Genomic DNA, 12086 nt, shown 5'->3' with positions numbered 1-12086 from the left:
TTAATGTCACCTGTTCCACACAGAATTCTCTAACAGTGATCTTTAATTTATTTCTGTTTCCATATTAATTTTCATATATTTCATAATGATACAATTATATCACAAATTCATTATTTAATGATTACTAATTTTATGGGATCTCTTATAACAACTACTTATTATTATTCAACTTTTGTTGAATCTTATGTCATGTTTCCCAAAATAGATTATAAGGTTTTTTAGGGAAAGGTACAGACTTCTTTCTTTGTCTCTTCTAATGATTAATAATTAATTGTAATGTGTACAAGATAGACTTAATAAATATTTGGTTGAGTATGTTTAAAATCAGTAACTCTATGATAAGACATAACAGGATAATGGTTTCTTAGTTCAAATGTAAAAGCTAGGTTAGGTGCTTGTTAGGCACTGTGATAAGAGCTTAAACATTTTATTAGTTAAGTATTATTGGCTCATTTTATAGAGGCAAACAAAAAATAAGAAACTTATAGGGTACATGGTCTGTCCATGTCACATCCGTGATAAGTTGCAGAGCTGGTATGTACTTTAATATTAAGAACACTCATAATAGGCATCAACATGGGTATGAAATATATAAAGAAAAAGATAAAAGTGCTCCAAATCAGGAGGCTAATCACAAAAAACTCAGCAAATTGTAGAATGAAGAGATTTTAAACACATGCGTTGTTAGTTTCCATTCTCAGAGAACTGTAGATACTATGAAGATTTCTTATTCAGAGAACTGATACCAACACTGTGGCTATCCTCAACTTTTAAAATAAAAAGTACTGTATCTTCTACAACTTTCTGTCCTGAAAGGATTAATTCATTCCATCAAAAGTTAATAGCTTGAATCATAAAAATAGAATGTTGGAATTAGAAGGGATTTTAGAAACTGACAACCTACTTATTATCAAATGAAGAATACAGACACAGGAAGAGATTTACACAAGTGCATCCTACATAGAAAATAGTAATCATAAAACCAATACTGTTTTTTCATAGAAAGTAAATAACGAATTCAAACATTTTTCAATAGCTATGTAAGACTGCTGGAACCTCATCTCCTGATTGACAGGGAACAAATGCAAATTAATTGACAGCAGAAGCCGAAGTTGAATGATTCTATAAAGACCTACGAGACCTTTTAGAATTAACACTCAAAAAAGATGTCCTTTTCATTATAGGGGACTGGAATGCAAAAGTAGGAAGTCAAGAAACACCTGGAGTAACAGGCAAATTTGGCCTTGGAGTATGGAATGAAGCAGGGCAAAGGCTAATAGAGTTTTGCCAAGAGAACACACTGGTCATGGCAAACACCCTCTTCCAACAATACAAGAGAAGACTCTACACATGGACATCACTAGATGGTCAACACTGAAATCAGATTGATTATATTCTTTGCAATCAAAGATGGAGAAGCTCTATACAGTCAGCAAAAACAGGACCAGGAGCTGACTGTGGCTCAGATCATGAACTCCTTATTACCAAATTCAGACTTAAATTGAAGAAAGTGGGGAAAACCACTAGACCATTCAGGTATGACGTAAATCAAATCCCTTATGATTATACAGTGCATGTGAGAAATAGATTTAAGGGACTAGATCTGATAGACAAAGTGCCTAATGAACTATGGATGGCTATTTGTGACATTGTACATGAGACAGGGATCAAGACCATCACCAAAAAAAGAAATGCAAAAAGGCAAAATGGCTGTCTGAGGAGGCCTTACAAATAGCTATGAAAAGAAGAGAAATGAAAAGCAAAGGAGAAAAGGAAAGATGTAAGCATTTGAATGCAAAGTTCCAAAGAATAGCAAGAAGAGATAAGAAAGCCTTTCTCAGGGATCAATGAGGAAAACAACAGAATGTGAAAGACTAGAGATCTCTTCAAGAAAATTAGAGATACCAAGGGAATATTTCATGCAAAAATGGGCTCGATAAAGGGCAGAAGTGGTATGGACCTAACAGAAGCAGAAGATATTAAGAAGAGGTGGCAAGAATACAGAGGAGAACTGTACAAAAAAGATCTTCACAACCCAGATAATCACGATGGTGTGATCACTCACCTAGAGCCAGACATCCTGGAATGTGAAGTCAAGTGGGCCTTAGAAAGCATCACTATGAACAAAGCTAGTGGAGGTGATGGAATTCCAGTTGAGCTGTTTCAAATCCTAAAAGGTGATGTTGTGAAAGTGATGCACTCAATATGCCAGCAAATTTGGAAAACTCAGCAATGGCCACCAGACTAGAAAAATCAGTTTTCATTCCAATCCCAAAGAAAGACAATGCCAAAAAATGCTCAGACTACCACACAATTGCACTCATCTCACATGCTAGTAAAGTAATGCTCAAAATTCTCCAAGCCAGGCTTCAGGAATACGTGAACCATTAACTTCCAGATGTTCAATCTGGTTTTAGAAAAGGCAAGGGAACCAAAGATCAAATTGCCAACATCTGCTGGATCATGGAGAAAGCAAAAAAGTTCCAGAAAAACATCTATTTCTGCTTTATTGACTATGCCAAAGCCTTTGACTATGTGGATCACAATAAACTGTGGAAAATTCTGAAAGAGATGGGAATACCAGACCACTTGACCTGCCTCTTGAAAAATCTGTATGCAGGTCAGGAAGCAACAGTTAGAACTGGACATGGAACAACAGACTGGTTAAATAGGAAAAGGAGCACATCAAAGTTATATATTGTCACCCTAATTATTTAACTTATATGCAGAGTACATCATGAGAAATGCTGGGCTGGAAGAAGCACAAGCTGGAATCAAGATTGCCGGGAGAAATATCAATAACATCAGATATGCAGATGACACCACCCTTATGGCAGAAAGTGAAGAGGAGCTAAAAAGCCTCTTGATGAAAGTGAAAGAGGAGAGTGAAAAAGTTGGCTTAAAGCTCAACATTCAGAAAACGAAGATCATGGCATCTGGTCCCATCACTTCATGGGAAATAGATGGGGAAACAGTAGCTGACTTTATTTATTTGGGCTCCAAAATCACTGCAGATGGTAACTGCAGCCATGAAATTAAAAGACGCTTACTCCTTGGAAGGAAAGTTATAACCAACCTAGATAGCATATTCAAAACAGAGACATTACTTTGCCAACAAAGGTCCGTCTAGTCAAGGCTATGGCTTTTCCAGTGGCCATGTATGGATGTGGGAGTTGAACTGTGAAGAAAGCTGAGTGCCAAAGAATTGGTGCTTTTGAACTGTGGTGTTGGAGAAGACTTGAGAGTCTTTTGGACTGCAAGGAAATCCAACCAGTCCATTTTAAAGGAGATCAGTCCTGGGTGTTCATTGGAAGGACTGATGCTAAATCTGAAACTCCAATACTTTGGTCATCTCATGCAAAGAGTTGACTCATTGGAAAAGACCCTGATGATGGGAGGGATTGTGGGCAGGAGGAGAAGGGGACAACAGAGGATGAGATGGCTGGATGGCATCACTGACTCGATGGACATGAGTTTGAGTGAACTCCAGGAGTTGAAGATGGACAGCGTGGCCTGGCGTGCTGTGATTCTTGGGATGGCAAAGAGTTGGACACGACTGACTGACTGAACTTAAGTGAACTGAATTCTTTATCATGATTGACAGTAGTTGTCCTCTAAATTGCTCTGAGCCAGCTGGGTGGAGGAAGCTGGGTACAAGAAGCTTGTAGCATATATAAAATGATGCAGAAATGAATTCCCTGTTGTTGCTATTCAGTTGTGTCTGACTCTTTGAGACCACATGGACTGCAGCATGCCTGTCTCCCCCTTCACCATCTCCTTGAGCTTTCTCAAACTCATGTACTTTGAGTCGGTGATGCCATCCAAATGATTTCATCCTCTGTTGCCCCTTCTCTTCCTGCCTTCAATCTTTCCCAGCATCAAGGTCTTTTCTAATGAATAGCTCCTCACTTCAAACGGCCAAAACATTGCAGCTTCAGCATCAGTCATTCCAGTGAATATTCAGAGTTGATTTCCTTTAGGATTGACTAGTTTAAGCTCCTTGAAGTCCAAGGGATTCTCGAGTCTTCTTCAACACCACAGTTCAAAAACACCAATTCTTCAGTGCTCAGCTTTCTTCACAGTCCAACTCTCACATCCATACATGACTACTGGAAAAACCATAGCTTTGACTAGATGGACCTTTGTTGGCAAAGTATGTCACTGCTTTTTAATATGCTGTCTAGGTTGGTCATAGTTTTTCCTCAAAGGAGCAAGTGTTTTATAATTGCATGGTTGCAGTCTCAATCTTTGACTGCAGATTGTGGAGTCACAAAATAAAATCTGTCACTGTTTCCCTTGTTTCCCTATCTAATTGCCATGAAGTGATGGGACTGGATACCATGATCTTCGAATTTTTTGAAAGTTAAGTTTTAAGCCAGCTCTTTCACTCTCCTCTTTCACCCTCATCAAGAGGCTCTTTAGTTACTCTTGGCATTCTGCCATAAAGATGGTGTCATCTGCATATCTGAGGTTATTGGTATTTCTTCCATCAATCTTGATTCCAGTTTGTGAATCATCCAGCCAGGCATTTTGCATAATTTACTCTGCATAAAAGTTAAATAAGCAGGGTGACAATATACAGCCTTGATGTACTCCGTTCCCGATTTTAAACCAGCCAGTTGTTTCATGTCTGGTTCTAACTATTGCTTCTTGACCTGCATACAGGTTTCTCAGGAGGCAGGTAATGTGGTTTGGTATTCCCATCCATCTCTAAGAATTTTCCCACAGTTTGTTGTGATCCATATGGTCAAAGGCTTTAGCATAGTCAATAAAACAGAAGTAGATGTTTTTCTAAAATTCTCTTGCTTTTACTATGATGCAATGGATGTTGGGAACTTGATCTCTGGTTCCTCTGCCTTTTCTAAATCCAGCTTGTACATTTGTAAGTTCTCAGTGCAAGTACTATTGAAGCCTAGCTTGTAAGATTTTGAGTGTGGCCTCAATAGCATGTTAAAAGAGTGCACTTGTGTGGTGACTTGAACATTCTTTGATATTGCCCTTTTGGGGATTGGAATGAAGACTGATCTTTTCCAGTCCTGTGGCCACTGCTGAGTTTTCCAAATTTGCTGGCATTTTGAGTGCAGCACTTTCACAGCATCATCTTTCAGGATTTGAAATAGCTCAACTGTAATTCCATCACCTCCACTAGCTTTGTTCATAGTGATGCTTCCTAAAGCCCGCTTGACTTCACATTCCAGGATGTCTGGCTTAGGTGAGTGCTCACACCATCGTGATTATCTGGGTCATGAAGATCTTTTTTGTATAGTTCTTCTGTGTATTCTTGCCACCTCTTCTTAATATCTTCTGCTTCTGTTAGGTCCATACCATTTCTGTCTTTTATTGAGCCCATCTTTGCATTAAATGTCCCCTTGAGATTTCTAATTTTTTTGAAGAGATCTCTAGTCTTTCCCATTCTATCATTTTCCTCTATTGCTTTGCATTGTTCACTTAGGAAGGCTTTCTTAACTCTCCTTGTTATTCTTTGGAACTTTGCATTCAGATGGGTATATCTTTCCTTTTCTCCTTTGCCTTTTGCTTTTCTTCTTTTCTCAGTTATTGATAAGGCCTCCTCAGGCAACCGTTTTGTCTTTTTGCAGTTCTTTTTCTTGGGGACTGTTTTGATCACTGCCTCCTCTACAATGTTATGAATCTCTGTTCATAGTTCTTCAGGCACTCTATCAGATCTAATCCTTTGAATATATTTGTCACTTCCACTGTATAATCATAAGGGACTTGTAGGTCATACCTGAGTAGCCCAGTGGTTTTCTCTGCTTTCTCCAATTTAAGTTTGAATTTTGCAATAAGGGGTTCATGATCTGAGCCACAGTCAATTCCCAGTCTTGTTTTTATGATTGTATAGAGCTTCTCCATCTTTGGCTCCAAAGAATATAATCAATCTGATTGACCATCTGGTGACGTCCATGTGTAGAGTCTTCTCTTGTGTTGTTGGAAAAGGGTGTTTGCTATGACCAGTGGATTCTCTTGGCAAAACTCTGTTAGGTTTTTCTCTGCTTCATTTTGTACTCTAAGGCTAAATTTTCCTGTTACACCAGGTATCTCTTGGCTTCCTACTTTTGCATTTCAGATTACATTTTGTCTGTCCTATTTTGATCTTCCAGGAAACAGCTGACTGTATGATGCTTGCAGCTGAAAGGAGTGGTAGATGCTTTCCAGTTGCTTCTGCTCCAGTTAATGTTTAACAATTGCTTTCTGTGTGGCAGACATTGTGCCTGAGCTTTCAACTATTTAATCTTACTTAATCTTCATGATAAACAAACAGAAAGAAAGGGAGAGGGGCAAGATAGGAATAGGGGATTAAGAGATACAAGCTATTATGTATAAAATAAATAAGCAATGAGGTATATCATATAGCCCAGAGAAATATAGCCATTATTTTGTAATAGCTTTAAATGAAGCAGAATCTACAAAAATATTGTTAACCTGAAACTTATATAATACTGTAAGTCAACTATAGTTCAATTATTTAAAAAAAAAAAACCTTGTAGATAAGTGTCATCACCATTTTACAGATAAGGGCATAAGTTTAGGGATGGTAATTTTCCCATTTACAATTAGTAAAACTAACACTATAACACATGATTCCAAGTCAAGAACACTTTAAGCCACACTTCTCTCTCTCTCTCTCGCACTATGTAAAAAACATTTGTATCTGAAGCTGTCTAAGCAAATATAATACCATTTATCAGAGCATTCATTACAACATAATCAGTGTTCTGAACATCTCAGCTGGAGGTGACTTGTTGATGCTAACAAGGTTTGTAGCTAATTTTTGAATAGTTACCCTAGACGTAAGCATCTGAAGAAGCATTGCCCCTCATTATGAAGTGGTACTGTTCAGTCAGAGAAGAGCCACAGAGTTTTTTAAATAGTAACAAGATAAAACATTTCTTTTCCCTCCACAGAAAGCCATAGATATTCATAAAGTCCTGCCTTAGGAGGATGAAGCTAATAATATAACAAAAAGCACTCAGGTCAATGTCTAAGGAATTTTATAGTGCTGAAAGGATTAAATAATATTCTTGTCTTGACCCCGAACTCCTGGACATCAGGGACAGAGTTTCCTTTATTACTGTAAAACCACATACATGACAGATGTTCACTATATTGGTCAACAAATTTGGAACGACTTGTAAAAGTTGTAAAGATAATATAATTTTTTATGTCCTTTCTCCCTGTCCTATAGGCTAAATGGTAAAGGCATATCAGATGTGTTTGTGCATGCTAAGTCACATCAGTCACGTCTGACTGTTTGCAACCCTATGGTTTGCAGCCTTCCAGGCTCCTCTGTCCATAGGACACCAGAGACTGAACATATGTTTGTCTCCTACACTGGTAATGGGTTCTTTACCACTAGTATTACCTGGGAAGCCCGTATGTCAGATGGACAAGAATTTTTTTTTTAAATTTAGTGTTGTCTTGTAATGGTCAGATTTAATGATTATTATGAATTTATTCTTGGTAAAAACAAACTTAATTATAGTTTTATTTAAGAATATCAGAATGATGCATAGAAAAAAATGCCTTCAACAAAAGCATTTTCAACAACCAATATTTCTAAAACTTTGCAGAAAGCAGTTTGATATTCTATAAAGTAAGTGGCTAATCTAGCTTCTGTCATTTACATTTCTGTGTTTGTAGTGATTATTCCTGTGTTTGCAGTTAGTGTGATCTTTAAATACCTATATATTTACATAAAGTTTTTTTTTTTTTAAGTGATAAGTTAGCTGTAGAGATGTATATAATGTACTGTGCAGGCTTGACTTTTGAGAGCAGATATAAAAAACAGCACAAATTGGGTTAATTTAAACTCAAACAAAAGGTCAGCTGGCAAAAAGTAAAGACCTCTTTGACCTCTTGTTCAAATCCTGGAAGCTATAAATCCCACTAAACTACTTAGGGCTTTATTAAGCAAGCTCAACAAAAGATAATCAACATTGTAATTATTGTTCAATTATAGTCAGAATAATAAACCTGGTTTTTATTTGTCAAAGCAACAGGCTTCAAGTCATTTGTAGAACCATTTTAATGAATAGTAGAAAGCTGTAGGTTACATAGTAATTAAAGAAAAATCATAAAACCAAACAATTAAAATTAGTGGAAACCTTAACAGTACCCATCAAGCTTCTTGAAAGTCAAGGTTACAAGGGTAACTAAATGCAAAATTCAAGGGCAAAATCTATTCAGGTTTCACAATCTCTAATATCTCATTTTTATCAAAAAGTTCAGCCAAAGAGGGAAGGAAAACTGAAAAACTAGTAGGACTCCAAACCACAAGTTAAGTGACCCTGGTTTTTCCTTGTCAAGTGTGTCAAAAACAAGAAGCAGGATGTTCTGTAAACCAAATGTTGAAAGCCTGAGTAACACTTTATGGTGTATTTTATAAGTACTTAAAAAAACAATTAATAAATGACTGGAAGAAAATTTTTTCCTTAATTATTTTAATATGTATTTGTGCTTCATTACTCATGCAACATGTAATGTGTTTTACAAGCACTTAAAACTTATTATTAAATAATTTTAATACACTAATTTTCTTGAAGGCCTGCAAAGTTCTTACATTGAAATCATTGAGTGGAAATAGTATTGAAAATAAATTTTTTTGAATTCTTGCATATAACATTTTGCAAGTATGGACAGTACATGTTTCACTTGTAAAGAAAAATTATAGAGAAGTCTGTAGTTAATGATCTCCTTTTCTAAATATATTTCTGTTATTGATTAAGAAGTTAAAAATGGAAAGATAGAATGACACCTTTTGAAAACAACTGAGTCTTTCTTGAATATAAACTGCTTATTTTTCTGTCTGAATACATGTTTTAAATTTCAAAAGTCTGTGCTTTGGGCTTTGCATTATAACTGAACAGCTTTAAGTGAGCAATCCCCAAGGTTACAGAAGCCTTGTATAATCAACCTATTGGAGAAACTTCATAAACATAAAGCAAAGCTTCAAACCCTCCAGTGCATTCCTACAAACTAAATTGAAGAGAAAAAGCGTGTCATGATAAAGTGAGAATAGTGTCAGCTGGCCTCTGGGGTTTGGTTTTGTTTTGTGTTGGTTGAAAGAAAGAGGAAGCTTTCTGTGGAACCCACTGAAACCTGGTTTGGCATTTCAACCAGGACTCAAACCTCTGGCAAAACACAATACCCTGTTTCTAAGAAAAGAGGTTTACAAAGCTCAGAAAACCTTGGACATCAAATGGTTCTTACAAAACAACATTTTGATGATTTAAAATGAATCAGAAACATATGGATTAAATTTCTCTTAAAATACACATGGGTTTAAAAATTAAGAATGAAAGTGCTCAGCAAGATGTGCTTTTAGTTTCACTAACTCCAAAAGGTTTGAAAAAGAGTTCAAGTTGACAGGTCCAAAACACAGCAGTATTCTTCATTGTTTTATTGATTGTTCAGTCATGTCTGAGTCTTTGCAACCAGATGGATTCCAGCATACCAGGCTCCCCATCATTCACCATCAACCACTTTACTCAGATTCACGTCCATTGAGTTTCACTGGTAGTACCAACCAACTCTAACCTCAGATACAATGGATGTCTACCCCATTCAAAAGGTGTCAGATACTGCCTTAGTCTGTTCTGATATATATGTTCATTATGAGTGAGTGAGTGAAGTCGCTCAGTCGTGTCCGACATTTTGCGACCCCATGGACTGTAGCCTACCAAGCTCCTCTGTTCATGGGATTTTCCAGGCAATAGTACTGGAGTGGATTGCCATTTCCTTCTCCAGGGAATCTTCCTGACCCAGGGATCGAACCCGGGTCTCCCGCATTGTAGACAGACGCTTTACCATCTGAGCCACCAGGGAAGTCCGTGTTCATTATAGCATATGCTATAATGAAATACCATAGACTGGGTGGCTTATAAACAACAAATGTTTATTTCTCACTGTTCTGAAGGCTAGAACATCCAAGATCAAAAGGTCAGCAGATTCAGTGTCTGGTGTGGGCCTGCTTCCTGGTTTATAGACAGCAGTTTTCCTGCTGTGTCCTCACATGGCAGAAGGAGCAAGGATAGTCCTTTGGGGTCTCTTACACAAGAGCAGTAATATCATTTATGAGAGTTCCACCCTCATGACTTAATCACTCCCAAAGGCCCCATAGCCAAATGTCATCACATTGGGCATTAGGATTTAACATATAAATGGTACACAAAACAAGGTGGGTACACCAACAACTCAGATATAATAGTTTAAATTAGACGTTAAGTTATAGAATGTTCTACTTATATATAAATCTTACAATCATTGTATAATCATTGCAGGAAAATGGAGCTTCCAGGAATTCAAAACCAGGTCTAATTTCTTCCTACTTTTGCAAAACTCAGTAATGCTGGTTACAACAAATGCAAATGCTTTCTAAACTGTAGAGCATAGATCAGCTATATCAGAAATATCTAGGTTTTTATTTAAAATGTAGACTCCTGTTTCCTTTTTCAAATTTACAATATCAAAGTCATTGGAGGCAAGGCTGGGCATTTACATATTATATAAGCTCTGATTCAGATACCCTTTAAACATTGAGAATCATAACAGCAGTATGTGAGACAGGTACTTTCAGATCTCCCAAGAGAAGGGTACCATCATTTTCTACATGGCTAAACTGAGTGTCACATTGGATTGATTTTTAAGCTGAAAGGTCCCCATGGGCAGAAACTGTCCACTCTCACTCACCATTGTATCCTCAACTCAGTTTCCCATCATAAAGTAAAAGCAAAGATTTTCTAATAAATTCAATGAACTAAAAGATACAATTTTTCTTTAAAACTTTTGCATTCAAGAATATACTTTGAGATATTTTTGAAGGGTCATGATGGCTATATAATACTGCTTTATTCAATGTTTTATTTTCTAGTTTATTATTGGGTCTTAAAATGTTAATGAGAGAATATGTAGGCAGCTTTGTTTATATACCAGAATTACAGAGAAATGCCTTAAATCTCATGAATAATTCTGTCAAGGGAGTAAATGTTAAATCCAGGATACGCTATCTTCATAGAGTTACTTGCTTAATGTCCTTCTCTCTGTATCTGGTATCACAGGAACAAGCAGAAAGTTTATCCCTGTAAGGTGATAGTATGAAAGAAAAATAAGTGATGAATCACAACCAGTTAAAATATTTATGCCAAAAGATACAAAGAAATGTAATGACAGGCAAGAAAATACTTTAATACCTGTGATTATCAAAAGCTTTATTTTTGTGGGCAATAGTTGTACATTTGGTTCCCTCAGTTTATAAAATGAATATCTCATGTTTATTAATGTTTTGGGGGAAAAACCATATATGAACAAGAAATCCTCTAATAATCCAAAATTAATACAAAGCTAACAGCTTGGTAACTACTCCTCCCCATCATGCTTATCTTAGGTTTTCCAGTGTATTTGTATGTCAGTACACACACACACATTTTAATTTAATTTTTATTTTATATTAGAACATACTTGATTTTGGAAAACTCAGCAGTGGCCACAGGACTGGAAAAGGTCAGTTTTCATTTCAATCCCAAAGGAAGCCAATGCCAAAGAATGCTCAAACAACTGCACAATTGCACTCATCTCTCACGCTAGTAAAGTAATGCTCAAAATTCTCCAAGCCAGGCTTCAGGAATACGTGAACCATGAACTTCCAGATGTTCAAACTGGATTTAGAAAAGGCAGAGGAACTGGAGATCAAATTGCCAACATTCACTGGATTATCAAAAAAGCAAGAGAGTTCCAGAAAAACATCTATTTCTGCTTTATTGACTATGCCAAAGCCTTTGGCTGTATGGATCACAACAAACTGGAAAATTCTGAAAGAGATGGGAGTACCAGACCACCTGACCTGCCTCTTGAGAAACCTGTATGCAGGTCAGGAAGCAACAGTTAGAACTGGACATGGAACAACAGACTGGTTCCAAATCAGGAAAGGAGTACATCAAGGCTGTATATTGTCACCCTGCTTATTTAACTTATATGCAGAGTACATCATGAGAAACACTGGGCTGGATGAAGGACAAGCTGGAATTAAGATTGCTAGGAGAAATATCAATAACCTCAGATATGCAGATGAC

This window comes from Capricornis sumatraensis, chromosome 18, assembly GCF_032405125.1.
Source record: "Capricornis sumatraensis isolate serow.1 chromosome 18, serow.2, whole genome shotgun sequence".
Classification (NCBI taxonomy): Eukaryota; Metazoa; Chordata; class Mammalia; order Artiodactyla; family Bovidae; genus Capricornis; species Capricornis sumatraensis.
This window is presented reverse-complemented; position numbering follows the sequence as displayed.